At 45.2% G+C, this 15,572-nt stretch overlaps 1 long non-coding RNA gene across 1 annotated transcript; it reads left to right on the forward strand.

Moving 5' to 3' along the window:
• The first annotated feature begins 1,616 nt into the window (after positions 1-1,616).
• LOC310684044 lies at positions 1,617-6,801 on the forward strand. Its single transcript, XR_014514673.1, has 2 exons — positions 1,617-2,151; positions 5,979-6,801. It is a non-coding gene; the product is annotated as an uncharacterized lncRNA (long non-coding RNA).
• Positions 6,802-15,572: the final 8,771 nt, after the last annotated feature.

Raw genomic sequence — 15,572 nt, forward strand, 5'->3', positions numbered from 1 at the left:
GAGCACCCGCTTTGCATGCATAAGATTGCAGCTGGGGCAGTGTCCCCTGTCTGAAACCCTGGGTAGCTGCTGTCAGTCAGTGTAGACAATACTGAGCTATCTAGACCAATGGTCTTGAGTCAGAATAAGACAGCTTTCTATATGGGTTGCCATCTTCCTTCCCCACTGTATAGGAAGTTGTAGTGTGGTGGAACATTGAGCTGAAACCAACAAAATGAAATTCAGCATTTCAGTACGAAAAATCCAAGGCCCAGGTATAGAATGGGGGAGACCTGGCGTAGCAGCAGGACATGTGAAAAGGTTCTAGGCATTGTAGTGGGTCACAGATTTAACATGAGCCAGCAGTGTGATGCAGCTGTTGAAAAGGCTAGTGCAATCCACATCGTGGGAATAAGCCCTGCTTAGACATTGTACCTGAACAGGTGATGTCAACCTGCTTAGGAGGCATGGGTCTGCTTGTGCAACCCCCACCCCACTTGCGCATTCCCAACCTTCCCAGGTTAAAAGGGGAAAGTCTAAAGATGGCTCTTTATCCACTTTCACAAGAGCAGAAACCACCACTCACTCAGGAACCCTGGTAAAGCAGAGTTGCTGGTTGCACAGAGAACCCTGTACAAGAACCCTGGGGATGACCCCATGTTCCCCATACAGGTTAATATTTCCTGTTCAGGCATGTTGACAAGTGGGAACTTGTGCAGAGAAGAGTGGCCAGGACAAAGAGGCGCTTGGAAGCCAAGTCCTGTGAGAGATGTTCATTCTATGGCTGGGTTGCCAAACATCTGGAAGTTACTGGACATACACAGATTACTGCATCCGAAAGCAGTAACGTCCAGGCAAATCCAGACGTACGTCAACCGATAACGGCAGTGTAGCTTTTCTGTCTGGATTTTCACTTTTTGAAACATAGAATCATAGAGTTGGAAGAGACCACAAGGGCCATTGAGTCCAACCCCCTGCCAAGCAGGAAACACCATCAGAGCACTCCTGACATATGGTTGTCAAGCCTCTGCTTAAAGACCTCCAAAGAAGGAGACTCCACCACACTCCTTGGCAGCAAATTCCACTGTCAAACAGCTCTTACTGTCAGGAAGTTCTTACTAATGTTTAGGTGGAATCTTCTTTCTTGTAGTTTGGATCCATTGCTCCGTGTCCATGGCAAGCCTACATGAGAAATGGATACCCTCTGCCTGGAGAAGAGACGTGATGGTGGCCTCACATGACAGAGGTAACACCGAAGGTGGAGCAACTCTGGTTTCCTTTTGTCCCCTAGGGTGGGGAAACCAATGAGTGGAAACTGCACAGGAGCGGGTTTCAACTAAACATTAAGAGAAACTTCCTAATGGTAAAACTGTTTTAACAGTGTCACAGGGCACCTTGGGAGGTGGCGGGTTCTCCTTTGCTGGGAATGTTTAAGCAGCAGCTGGCCGCCCCATCATGGGTTGGATTAGATGTCCTCCTGAAATCAAAAGCTGGCCACTTTATTTGCCCCTCACAGCATCCAAGGTCTTTACTCACCCATCCTGCACAGAGGCTGGCGTAGGAACAACCACTGCACCTGTTTGGGAATGGCTGCTTAGTTTGTCAAGAACTCACGTGTTTAGAAGCTGCCCCATGCAAAGCGAAATGGTATACTGTTTGTTATCAGATCTTACTGCACGTCACATGAAACCTCCCAGCACTGCACAAGATGCATGGATGGGTCTGTAGTTTGCATTGCACAACACCAGCTTGGAAATTATAATTACAGTGCCAGTGAAAATGCTGTCGTTATATAATTGCTTTCCACATTCGAGTTCGCAAACAATTCAGCAGGTAATTGCAGAAACTGGTGTGAGCTAATGAGAGAGGTTCTTGTCGGTGCTGAGCCCAGCCTGCCGTAATCACAAGTGGAATGCTGTCGGTCCATCGGAGGTGGGACAATGTGGAAGAGCAAACAACAGACACTTCGCTAAATGCAGGTGCGTCATCTGGAGGATCGGGGAATTCAAGGGAAAAGGAGAAGTGAATTTGCTGCAGGAAAATTGGGTTCCAAGTGCAAGGGGAAACCAATGCCTGCTGCATCCACGAGCTCTGGCTTTTTATGCTGCCACCGAGGTGTGTCTGTCTGATGTGCCCAAATGAAGAGGTACTAGATGGACACGGTCGTCCATGGTGAGGATAATTGCAATTTTGTTTAATTTATATTATGAAAGTCTATGGAAGCTGCAACAGAGTGACATTTTGGAGCTGCCAAATGCATGCATTAGAAGGGTCAGCTGTGGGAGGTTAAAAAGAAATCTTCCCATTTGTAGCAGACTTAAGATCAGTGCAGGATTTTCAAGATTACTTCTGCACACATGCATGTATTTATCAGAGCAGATGAGTGAAATGTTATGCACACATATATTCCGTATGATTCTGCATGCTTTTGGATCCTCATAGGTGTTTGCACTTTGGGTGCACTTTTGTGCATGCAAAATATACATGATGTATATAGTGGGGATGCACTTTTGTGAATCCATGTATGGGTTGCACATGTGTGCCCTTCTGAATATATACTTTTAGCATGTGTTTCGTACATACACATATATTCTGGTGTGCTATGTGCAATAAATACCTGCATATGAGAGATGGGCTTTGCAATTATTATTTTCTCTTTTGTGTTGTGCATGTCTGTGCTTTATATGTGCATGGAAGGTTTTAACATTCATGTGTTTGTGTGTTTAGTTCACTTCTGCACATGTATGTACAAAACTTTTAGCATGCATTTGCAGTAGAAATCTAGATCTGTGCTTTGCAAATCCATGTACGTATTTACAGGTTTGAATACATACATGTGATGTGTTTGTGTCTGCACGTCCACAAATATTTGTGTGTTTGCCTTTGTACTTGGCCATACGTGTGTGTGCATATAAGATATCTCTGTGAGCATTGCACACATGCCTATTTTGTATGTTAGTATGCATGCCTGGGTTTGTGTGTGTGCATCTACGTGTGGTTTTATAACCTTTTTAATTATTGCTTGCATATCTACAGATGTGTGCAAAGATGAACCACACTTTGGGCTAAATATAGGTGCATGCTTTGCACATGTGTTGTGCATATATAGGTGTTTGTATATTGGATATTTTCATATATATATGAGTACACATTTATGTTCTTCTCTGGATGTGTGTGAGTTGAGCACCTACTGAGTTGAGTAGCCACACCCTCAAATTCTTCAATAGCCCCATTGAAATTAATGGACATGACTAACATAGGATCATTGCTTTCTATGGGCCTACTCTGAGTATAGCCTAGGTGGAACCAACCCTTTGCCAATGCCCTTCCCCCTCACCTTGTCATGTTTGTCCATTTCACTACTGTTTTAGTCATGAGTTGAGGTCTTCTGGGCCCGGTCATCCACTTCCACTATTTCCATCATGATTACATGTTCCCAGGGCTGGCCCAAGACATTTTGGCATCTGAGGCAAACCACAAAATAGCACTCCCCTCACCGCCAGGGAAAAGGGGTGAGTGAAGAGATGCATCAGGAAGAAGATGAGGGGGAGAGAATAAGGATCTATGCTGGGGTCTGCTACCCTTGGGGATCATGCCACCTTGCCTTTGCACAAGGAACTGGCGGTCGCCATTTCCCCACAAGGCTTTCACCATGAGCATTCCCACTCTGGATCCTTTACCAGGCTTGTTGTTTTGGAGTCTCCTGTTCCGTGTTCATGACTTGGTTTGGTCAGCACTAGTTTGACAGGGATGCTAAGGGGGGTGGATTTCAGGAAGCTGACTAGGAATAGTGCCTTTAGTATTTCTGTGCAAGGGGGATTATGGCAGCTTACCTCATCTCTGAGACAAAGTGTGCTGTTGGGAATTTTCCTGTCTACATAACTTCTGTGGGGACAGGAACTCTTTACTGTCTGAAAGCAATGTCGCGATCGGTAGGAACATAATATACAGTGTACTTGTACAAGTCATGGATGGATCTGTCCATTTTGGTTTCTCTCAGTTCCTCATTTTTCCCAGTCAAGATCAGTTCTCCGCATTTCCACATCAGTTTGTGATTTTTAAAAATGATTTAAATGGTCTCGTGAAAGTTCATCAGAAATTTGGTCTGAATTTCTCCTAATATACACATTTTTGTATGTCATTTTGCCCAGTGCACACATTTTTGCAAGGCAATCTTCCCTATTACGATGCATTTTTGTGTGTTATTTTCAAAATAGGGACACTTTACACTGGTGTATGCATTTGGTGCATTGCTAACTTTGGAAAGTTCAAATGTCGAAGAATGGCCGTGTTTCTGCTCCCATATTGTTTTGGAAAGTGTGAATTGTGTAGATTTGCCTTTAAATGCAAGCTGAATCAGATGTCTCCCTTATCACAACTTATACTGTGTAATGAAGATCAGAGCTCACTATAAGATTTGGACTGATTCAAGGGGCTCCTAGGATGGCAGTTAAATAATTTTTGACAACGGGTGTGCCATTGTGAATCTTCCTGAAACACCTGTCTGTGTGAAAACCTCTTGGAACGCATCCTGCACCATGTTCTGCCATGCGACTCAGGAAGGGCCTCTTGCAGGACAAAGCGTCCCTTGTTCATGAAACCAGACTCACTCCTCCCCCTCCGCCTCCCTGATACTAGCAGCTGAGGTCCCTGAAATTCCTGGCGATCGGAAGCACTGGAGAGTCACGAGGCAGGTAGGTGTACAGAGGACCAAAGGAAATTGAGGGCTGGTGCTCAGCTGGGCTGCTCTTTTGGCTTCATCTAAACAAGTGCTTTCCAATCAAGATGCAGCACACTTTGGGGGAAGCAGTTTCTTTGTTGTTGCTGTTGTTGTTCTTTGTACTGATATTGTTGTTATTAATTGATTTCTAAAATGGGACCAATGCAAGCTTGTGAGCAGCTGGCAGGGCCCTGTCACCAAAATGCTCTCTCTTTTTTTTATAGCCAACTACAAAATAATCATTGGAGAGCTCAGATGCAAAGGAGGGGTCCTTTATTTTAATGATTGCACAGAAGCAGGCTTTCAAGGGTCCGGGTTTTGCATAGCAAGGCATCCCCCCGTACCCTTCGGTCCTCCCCCAAACCAAGAATAAGAGAAATGACAACCAATATTTAGGTGAAATCAGGCCCCAACTTAATTGACAGCATATGTAAGAGGTTTGGCACAGGCATTGGGTAGACCCCACCCCTTCCAGCCAACCTGTTGGAAGACTTTGTGTTTTGGGATCAACCAAAAATGAGGGAATTGCTGACCTACATAAAGGAGTAACAGCACCACTGGACTGCACCTGGGGGGTGCTGTAGCCCCTCACTCCCACCTGGGCATCTGGACCAAATAATTTCCCCAGTACCCCTTTAACATGACACCCCATTTCAGAGGGACCAGGCAGAGACCACAACCTCCTCTCCGACCAAGACTAGGCCTATCCATTGCCTAAACCACCAAAGTTGTGACACTTGCTAGAAGGATGGTGAAACCCAGAGGGCTGGAGCCAATTTGCCAGCTAGGAAAATTCCAGCCTGGTCTCGGATACGGTGGCTCAAGCAGAGCAACAGCAATATATAAAGGGTGGGAGATCTAGTGAAAAGTGGCTGCAGAGCAAGGCCTATGTTATATTCTGGAGGGGTTAGTTGAGCCCGCCCCTGGTGGTCCATGCCCATTCACAATTTGCTAATTAGGTGAGCAAGCTTGACCCAGAGGCTTCCTTTGCTGCCTAAGAAACAGTACTTCCCACATCGGATCCTGGCGCATGGGGGAATGCCAGCCTGCAATGGTGCCCACCAGAGAGGGTGAGAGGACTTCTCTTTCCTATGCAACTTGCTGTACTTGCCGCTTCCCCACCGTCCAAAAAATACAGCAGGATTTTCTCTATATATCTGAAAAATGCTGCAAGTGCTGGGTGTGCTTTAGGAGTGGAACTCTCATTTCGACTTCTTACTTTTTCTTTAAACTTTTCGAAATTTGGTGAAATTCAGTTTTATGTATTATATCATTTCAGCTGCAGTTTGGAATTATACAATATCAGAAAGTTGCTCCCTGAAGTCAAATAGGATATGTGGGTGCCTATCATTACCAACAACAGGATTTCAGCTGCTGCAGGGTTCCGGATGACATAAAAGGGCTACCTGCCATGTAATGTCTCTAAGCCTTTTGACATTTGCCATAAGGATGGTAAGAAGTCAGAACTCCTTGCTTCCAGCACTGCTCTCATCTTGTAACTGAGGGTCAGGTTCAGCTAGGGCCACTACCAGCACCCAGTAGTGGACAGTTATGGACAGTTATTGGGGCCATCACTGACACCTGCCCTCAGTCCACCTTTAAAGCATTTTCCCTGTCCTCTAAACCACACCAGGTAGATGGGTTAAGTCACTATTTCAATTTCCCACAATACCCCTGGCATAGAGTTGTTTGGGGCATTGTGGAAAATCTAAATGCTGCTACCTGGAGCTCCTCAGAGCACTGTTTATCACTGACCACCACCTAGAAAGCCCAACAGGGCCCAGCAATGGAGGAGGAGGACCACCTATGGAGGAAAGAGGCCATAAAAGGACACATTGTCCAGGGCCCCATCAAACCTGGAGCTGGCCCTGGGCTCAGCAATAAGAACATAGGGAGTCTTTGTCCCACCTCCGTTCCTTCACTTAATTCCTAGAGCAATGACCCTGGAAAGCTTACAAGTAAGACGTTGGAGACAGCTATGCACACAGCCAGCAGCTATATATGAGGACTGGCGTCCTGGAAGCATCCCTATATCAATATAAAGATGGTTCGGATGACCTCCCTATCAATGATAAACCTAAACCTTGGAATGGTTCCACTCACTTTATTCATCTAAAGGGAAAACTTCTTTTAAAAAAACCTACATGACCAGGAACTCTGATCAGGTAAGTCTAGATATTGATGTAGAAACCAGAAAGTGGTGACATCATTGCCACTTTCCACAAGAGTGAAACCACAGCTCTGATTGTTCAGCTGCAGTCAGCGACAGCCATCCTTCTCCACTGACTCCGTTGTCATCATGCAGCAGAAATGTAAAGGAAGCAGGGGCAGTCATGCTAGCCTGGTGGCCATGCTTCCACCTGAAGCCCTGCACTGAGGAGAGCCCCTGCCTTGCTTCATCAAAGGAGAACTGGTGTCGTAAATGTTTCCTGAGGTTACTGAGAGGGCAACGGTTGTGTCATCACAACCACTTGATTCCTGACCTTCTCGTACCTGAACTGAGGCCCAGCTTCTGACGGTTATTCTGTGGTTTTTGTGGCTTTGCTCAGACATTGCCATGACAGTGAACATGAAGCTGGGCGCAAACAGGATATGACGCTGCTACTTTCATATGTTCCTCATCATGCCGTATCTTGGTCCATGGGCCTGGGTTCCTCATGTGAGGGGACTGGGGAAGCTGTCTGAACTGAAACCACACATATGGAGCAAAACAAGTACACTGCATAACACGTTTCCTGACACCACCACCAATGTGAACATTGTGTATGTCACCCAAAGGGAGAAAGTCAGCCAGAGGGCTCTGGAAAGAATGTCTCACCTCAGTCTCTTGAGGGGTTGAGGGTGGAGGTTAAGAAATGTGTTCATCAACTTCCTCACTCACAAAGAAAACAGAGCTAGTGATAGGGATGTTGTCTTGCTTACAACTGGCACTGAATTTTTTATCTCAAGAAATACCCTGGAGTGACTCTGGAGGTCCCTCAAGGAATGGGGAAGCCAGACATTTTTCTGAAATTAGGTACTTTCTCTGGAGGGTTTCATACATCTGATAGCCTTTTGCATTCCTGGTTTTGCTGAGAGAATAAGATGGATCTACAAAAAAGACATGCTGTAACCTCAGGAAATCAGCCATGTAAACTGCAGACAGCAGTGCTGGATTCTATTAGCTGTGTGGAAAATTTATGGGGAGTAACGTGAGTTGATGCTTCACCACAAGTTGGGGCAGTGAAACTGCACCCCTAATACTTGCAAGTAATCTGGTTGAGTCATTACATCAGGGGAAGCCAAAATGGCACCCTCCAGATGTCTTGGACTCCAGATACCATTAACCCTAGCCAGCATGGCCAGTGGTCAGGGTTTATGGGAGTTGTAGTCCAACAACATCCAGAGAGCACTAACTTGGCTATCCCTGAGTTAGAGAAACCAATATGGTGCCTATGGATGACTATATGAAATATCTTTTCTTCAAAGGGTGTGGCAAACCTCAAACTGCAGGCTGTTCATGTCCAGGCATGACCACAATCCCTGGATCAACTGTCTCCATGGAACTTGTCCTGTTCTGTGTGTTTTGCTGCCAGTTTTCAGACCTACCCTTCACACACTCCCTAAGACAGTTACATGGCTTTGTTCAGCTTTTGCTCACCAATGGGCGTATGTGAAGGATGCCATGTCTCATCAAGTGTAGAGATAAATCATCTGAAGCCTCTTGTTCTCCCACAGATAAATGGAGATCAGGAATAAACATATGGGAATAAGAGCCTCAGCAAGGTCGGGGTTGCCAAGTCAGCCTGCCACATTTCTAAGCCCCCTCAGAATAACATGCAGGAAGCATTTTAGGTTATGGTGTGCCAGCCACTGTTCAGGTTTACAATGTGAGGAATATAGGAAGCTGCTTAATACCACATCTGTTAAATTCTTCTTCTTGGTAGAGGCTGGTGCTCATGGGACTGATTAGGGCAGAAGTTAGAGGAATAAAAAGGAAGGGCTGCCAGAGCAAATGGCTGGTGGAGCCAGGATCAGTGGCAGATGGAGCCAACTAATTCTGGTTTTGCCCCCATCCTGCTCCTTGCTGAGTTTTACAAGGGCAGCACCAAGGACAGATGTACACCATGCATCACCACATTTTGAGTGACTTCTTTTTGATACAGGTATGGCCCAATCGTGGAATTTAGAGTGTTTCCTTATAGATCAACTTGTCCAGCTTTGCTGTTGTTTAGACCTTTATTCGGCTTACATAAACTCTAAACTGACACCAAGAAGATTCATACCTATGCTTACTCATGACTCTGTTGTGACAAGCCAAACCTTTCCCTAAGTAGTTCACCCAACTGTGCCTGACTCACAAGTAGACACGGGAGAGGAGAAGTTCTCTGCTTAGTCCTTCAGCCCAAGAGGAGAGGCAGAAGCTGCTTGTTCTCTACACCACCCTTGTGCTGAGAGGGAAAAGTGAATTAGCTGGTTTTACTGCCCAGATTGACAGAGCAAGAAAAACCCTATAAAGGTTTAACTCCCTCAGAATATTAGTTACAGATTTATAACTGTCTCTCATCATAGAGTTCTCTGGCAAAAGACAAAAAAGATATACAGAAACTCAAGAGAACCCTTAATGTTGCTAATGTCCACTGAAGCAGGGAAGGTCTCTCACGTTCACACATAACACTTCAAACTGACCTGGCTTCTCCCAGAGAATTATGGGAGCTGTAGTTTGTTAAGGCTGCTGATCATTTTTGGAGACCCCTCCCAGAGCTACAATTCTCAGATTTGTGTAACAATCAAGCCCCCTTCCATGGAACTCTGGGAATAGTAGCTCAGGGGGTGGGAATAGGGGTCCCATAACAACTCTTAGCACCCGTAACAAACTACAGCTCCCAGAATCCTTTGGGGTAAACCATGGCTGTTAAAAGTGGTATTGTAATGCTTTAAATATATGGTGCAAATGTGGCCTCTTGGAAATAATGCGATTCTACGTTCCTCTTATATGAAATCTTATGCTGAAAACTACAAGAATATGAGGGGAGGGGAGAATATCAGGCAGAACTGCTTGTGAAGAGCATTAGAATTCAGACCTACAATTACTGCTATCATGTCAATTTGAAGCTCAAAGGGAACCCCCCCCCCCACTCCTCCCTCAAGTGGGTCACTGAACGGAGCTCTGAGGGTCAAGCAGGACAATTGCAGATGGCCAATCCCGTGGTCCACCCATGTGCCTTGTAGCTTAAAGGCTCATTAGATGAAACCCAACAAGACCTCCGTGCCCAGAAGCCGCCTGTTTTGCCAGCAGCACTAATACACGCTCCCGTTTTAGCCCTGCTGGCTCAGGGCACAGCCTGCCAGTTTAATTGAATCTGGAAGGAAATAATACACAGGGGATTGGGGATGAAAACTAATGAAACACTAAAGTGAATTAAAAAAATAAAATCCAACAGGATTAATGTACAATAGCAAACCAGGGGCTCCAGGAACTAAGCTTCAGGGCTTAGCATGAGCTTTTGTAAGAAAGAAAGGGGAGGTGGACAGAGTAGCGAGACAACTGGCAGGATAAAGCTGACCAGTCGCCATGTGACTGCCGCCATCACCTCAGCATTTGTCTTCCCAGGCACACCTTAGCATCAAACCCCTTGCCCTTTAAAGAAGCAACACCATCAAGCTGCCATATGTCAACCTACTAGAAGGCCAGATCAGTCATATGGGAAAATTAGGTAGCTGCCCATGTCAGTGCAGTTTTTGAGATGTCTGCTTTGCCATTGGGCCAGACCCACACTTGTTTTCTGGCATGGCCCCACGGCACACACACACACCCCTCCATAAAACACCCCAGAACCCTCCACATGCATGGTTGTACTCTGGCCTCCCCTGTTAAGCGTACGAAATAGATGGCCCATCTTTTCCATTTATATGCTTGTTCAGTATAACAAACATTTGGTTACTCAGGCAGAGAAACTTGCACAAGGGGGCTTCTTGGCAGACTATATTCTGAGCAGATAAAAATGAATTTGTACTTGTGTTACATGTTCTGTAAATGTTTTTCACATTTACCAGAATGTTTACATAAGTGAATCAATCAAAAACCTACAAATGGAACATCTGGGTTTTCAAAACCATACATTTTCCTAATCTGCCTGAGGACTGTTTTGCCTCATGTGGCGTGTGATACTGTTGAGAGGTTTTTACAAGTTGGACAAAACTGACACAAGCCATGGTGATTTCATCTGTCTTTCCTGCATTTTCCTGTATATGCTTTGAAAAAACAAAACACCTTCTCTACAAATTCAACATGGAAACTTAAAAAGATACAACAAAGTGATATAAAATTAACCAAAGCACCATAAGATGATAACCAAAAACCAACAAATGTTAAGCAGCTGCTCGTTAGGCTTGGCCTGCAAGTTGCAGTGTAAATATATTGAGGTGGTGATGAAGTGACAACAGGATTTTGAGTGTATGGACCTGTTCTAGACTACAGCACCTCCATGTTTTAGTCAGAACAGAAGAACAATGTATAGAATAAAGCTACACTGGGGAGGTACTTCATATGAAGACCACAACAAGCTGGTCTCCACCTAGGGCTGGCTCCAGATGTTTTACCGCTAGAGGCAAAACAGAGAATACTGCCCCCCCTTTTGTTGCATGCCTGTCTGCCCACCACCACCCGGCACTGGGCACATTGGCTTGCAGTGGGCACACAGCAGACAAGGAGGTGGTACCAGCAGCTAACAAGCACAAGAGGCAGATTTCTGCCTCTCAGAAATCCAGAGCCTGGCACCCTGGGGCAACTGCCTCACCTTGCCTCATGGCCCTGTCATCACCACATGGCAAGAATAATATATAGCTCAGAATAGGCCTTAGATCACCACATTATTCGGTACAGAATACCCTCCTAAAAGTCATCAGATTTGGACTTTTTCAAATGTTACCATGATTATGCTCCTGCACATGTTAAAAGATGACTGCGCAAGGAGGGGCAGTGAAGAGAGACCATCTCTTTAGGTGGTGCAAACCCAGTTTGAGGGAATGCAAGCAGTGTGCTCATAAATGTGTCTACAAATATTGCATTTGGATTGGACCACCCTGCCTCAAAAAGCTCTGTAACTCGCCACCAGTCACTTCCCCCCCTGTTCACCATCATAGCAGCTATTGGCCATTACTCCTCAGGACTAGAAGACTCTTCTAGTACAAAGCTTATGGAAAACCAAGGTAGTCGACTGGAACTTGTGGGTGAAAGATCTTACACTGGTGTTGGTATTTCTTTGGAGAAGCCAGGAACACAAGATTCCTTGCTGGTGTAAAGCAGAATAGCTTCGGGGCACGACTGACCAGACAAATATTTGACTCAGGGAGCTTAGCATGGGGGGAAAGGTCAGGATCATTTCTCTACAGTCCATGAGTAAGAAATGTACTATGAGTAAAGTCAAAAACAGTTCATCACATTGTCCAATCTGTAACAGAGATTTCGAGAGTGTTGGAATTATTAGACTTGATAACTATTCTCCCTCCCCCTTTCCGTTTTCATTGGTGTTGAGGACAACTTTTATGCCTACCTTAACAGAGTTTGTGCATGAGAGAGTACAATTAACAGTCAATTTAATGGCCACTTAGACACTGGGATGAAGTTCTCTGTTAATCTTTTGAGCACATTATCATCACATTATCGATACTCAAGCCCAGTCCAGCTGTGGTTTCCATTCTGTTAAATTTGCATTAGCCTGGTATGACAAATTTGCATTAGCCTGGTATGACATTTTGCAAAAACAACACAATTATTTCCAATTCTGTTAACTGTGACATTATCACCTCTTACCTAATGGATGGCATGAATGGCATGGTTGCCTCTTACTATAGGTCTGCCACCTGATTAGAGTGGGAAAGATAAGATTTAAATTCATTGTCTTTGTGTAAATGATGCAGATCAAAATATCCCCAGTGGGAAACAACCACTGAGTAAATCCAATATTCTCCCTCATCTTTCCTTCCCTTTCGCCTTGAAAAGCTGTGAATGGACTCATGCAGAAGACAAGTTGGCAAGTTGCAAAATTCATTGTGACCAGTTGCCCTGTCTGCTGTCCAGGTGCTTTTGATAGACAATTTCAAGGCCACTGCTCTCCCTTCTTATGATTCTTTAGACTGGACTTAGGTTGGACAGCCCTTCAGATGGCCAGCCAAATGTTTGCAGAGTGAGAAATTGAAAAGATTTGACTGATGCTGTCATGAAAGGTTACCACAGGGATGGGGGACCTGTGCCCTACTGTATATGTTCTTAAACTCCCATCATCCCTGAACATTTAACTTGTTAGGAGGTGCTGATGGGAGTTGGCATCCAATGACGGAAGGGCCACAGGTTTCCTATCCCTGGCTTAGATGACATACCAGACAGGAAGCAAGACAACAGCTTTATTGTCTCTCTCCTGCAATAACAACAGATTCAAGGAACTCCCCAATCCACTCAGACATATCTACGTCTAGGGCCAGCTGGGCTGCGTATTCACTAGACATTTAAAGCACAAGGAAGAGCTTGTGCCCTTAACAAACTACAGCTCCCAGGATATAGATAGATAGATAGATAGATAGATAGATAGATAGATAGATAGATATTTGGGGGGGAGTCATTTGCTTTAAATATATAGTGAATATGCAGCCCTAGTGACACTCTCCACATCTACATTGGGAAGTTCAGCCCACTGAAATCAGAAGGGAAGCTACTTCCATTTCAACAAAGCTCGTGCAGGAAAACTTCCCAGGGGATTGTGCCCAATATTAATTGGCAATATCCTTATGGATCTCCTCAGGCCCTTCCAAATTGCAATACTTCTGAGAAGGAAGGCCTACAACAACAAGAAATAAAGCCTTCTGCTTCATTTGCAGCCAGGTCTGGTGGAGCCCTAAGAAGCCAAGAACTCTGAGGTAAAGTGAAGCATCCTAATGCACTTCAGCAATAGTGTATCCCTTTGGTTGTTGTAAAGGGATGAGGGTGGCGCTGTGGTCTAAACTACTGAGCCTTGGGCTTGCCAATCGGAAGGTTGGTGGTTCGAATCCCTGCGATGGGGTGAGCTCCCGTTGCTCAATCCCAGCTCCTGCCAACCTAGCAGTTCAAAAGCACACAGTGCAAGTAGATTAATAGGTACCACTCCGGCGGGAAGGTAAATGGTGTTTCCGTCCGCTGCTCTGGTTTCACCAGAAGTGGCTTTGTCATGCTGGCCACATGACCTGGAAGCTGTCTGCAGACAAATGCCAGCTCCCTCGGCCAGTAAAGCGAGATGAGCGCCACAACCCCAGAGTCGTTCGCGACTGAACCTAACGGTCACGGGTCCCTTTACCTTTACCTTTGCCTTGGTTGCCGTAGTTACCAGAGTCCTTTTGTAAGTGGGGAGGGGGCCATCTTCTGGAGGAGACAGAAGGGCTGTAGTGCAAGGACAAGTTCAGCTGACAGAGCGGAAAGTGGGAGCAGGAGAGGAAGCAGAAGGGAGAGGATTAGAGATAAATACACCAGCAAATCCCTCCCATAATCGGATAACAAACTTCCTCTGCGCTTAACATGCCTTTTCTTTTGACCACGCAGCCCCCGGCTGAAATTCACTGATACAGACACATAGGCTGCAGACGTGCCTACAGCTGCAACCACAATCATGCAGTTGTGAGCACCCTATTCAGAGACACACACAGCTCCAGGGTTGGACTAGATGACTCTTGGGCCATTTCCAACTCTTAAGATTCTCTGACTCTACCACTCCAGTCAGTTTCTGTTTGTAGAGCTGTTGGTGATGAGGTGCCTCAAGCAGCAAAAATATATTGTGCTGGTCTTGTTCTTTTCATTGGGGAAGAGAGGCTTTTCCCTCCAGTGGTGAGAAATAACATATATTTTGTCCAGAAGCCCACAAAGCACTTTTGTTCATTGTTTCAGGTGTTCCTGATCTAGAAGCAATCTTCCCTCTGGCAGTCCTTTGAACCTTCAGCATTTCTCCCTTTAATTCTATGTTTTTTAACAGACAACACAGAATCATTGTATCATGGAATCATAGGGTAAGAAGGGTCCCCTAAGGTTATCAAGTCCAACCCCCTGCAATGCAGGAATCTATCTCAGCTAAAGCACCCATGACAGGTGGCCATCCAACCTCTGCTTAAAAACCTCAAAGATAGGAGAGTCCACCACCTCTCGTGGGAGTCTGTTTCAGGGCCAAACAGCTCTTACTGTCAAAAAAAATTTCCGAATGTTTAGTTATTGTAACTTGAAGCCATTGGTTCGAGTCCTACCCTGCAGAGCAAGACAAAACAAGAAAACATGCCAGGGAGGGGCCTGAAAGTCTGTAGGAAGTTTTGAAGGGAAGGTTTAATATCGTTTAAGAAATGCTGAGAGTGCTTACGATCAATCAAACTTAATTACAAATTTCTTTTGTTTTGTTAAAACAAAAGAAAACACCATCACACAATTTCTAACAATATTAGTTAAGATATGAAATAAATATACAAAATTCCTGAGATACTTGAATGATGTAGATGAAGGTGGTTGTTGTTTTTTTAAGGAGAAAGGGGGTTTCTAAGGTTTTGTAAAATAGCCTCTCTGGAGTACAGGCACCTTTCTCAAGCTGGTAGAACCTGCAAGACCCTTCCCCAATATGGCGTCCTCCAGATGTTAGTGACTGCAATTCCTGTCTATCTCAGGCAATGCTGCCATTTGAATTTTGTATTCTAAAACATCGGGAAGAAACCAATCTGGGAAAGCCTGACACACACCAGTGTCTTCAGGGGGATGAAAAGGGGCCAAATAGCACTGAACAGGTCTCAGCCAAACCAGTTTGGGAGTCCAGGAGGATGGTTTCACAACTGCCACGCCCAATTTCTCCTCACCTAGTAGCTACGTGTCCTTTCGGTACTTGATGCAACC

The sequence above is a fragment of the Podarcis tiliguerta genome (genome assembly GCF_965153285.1).
Source record: "Podarcis tiliguerta genome assembly, chromosome: 8".
Classification (NCBI taxonomy): domain Eukaryota; kingdom Metazoa; phylum Chordata; class Lepidosauria; order Squamata; family Lacertidae; genus Podarcis; species Podarcis tiliguerta.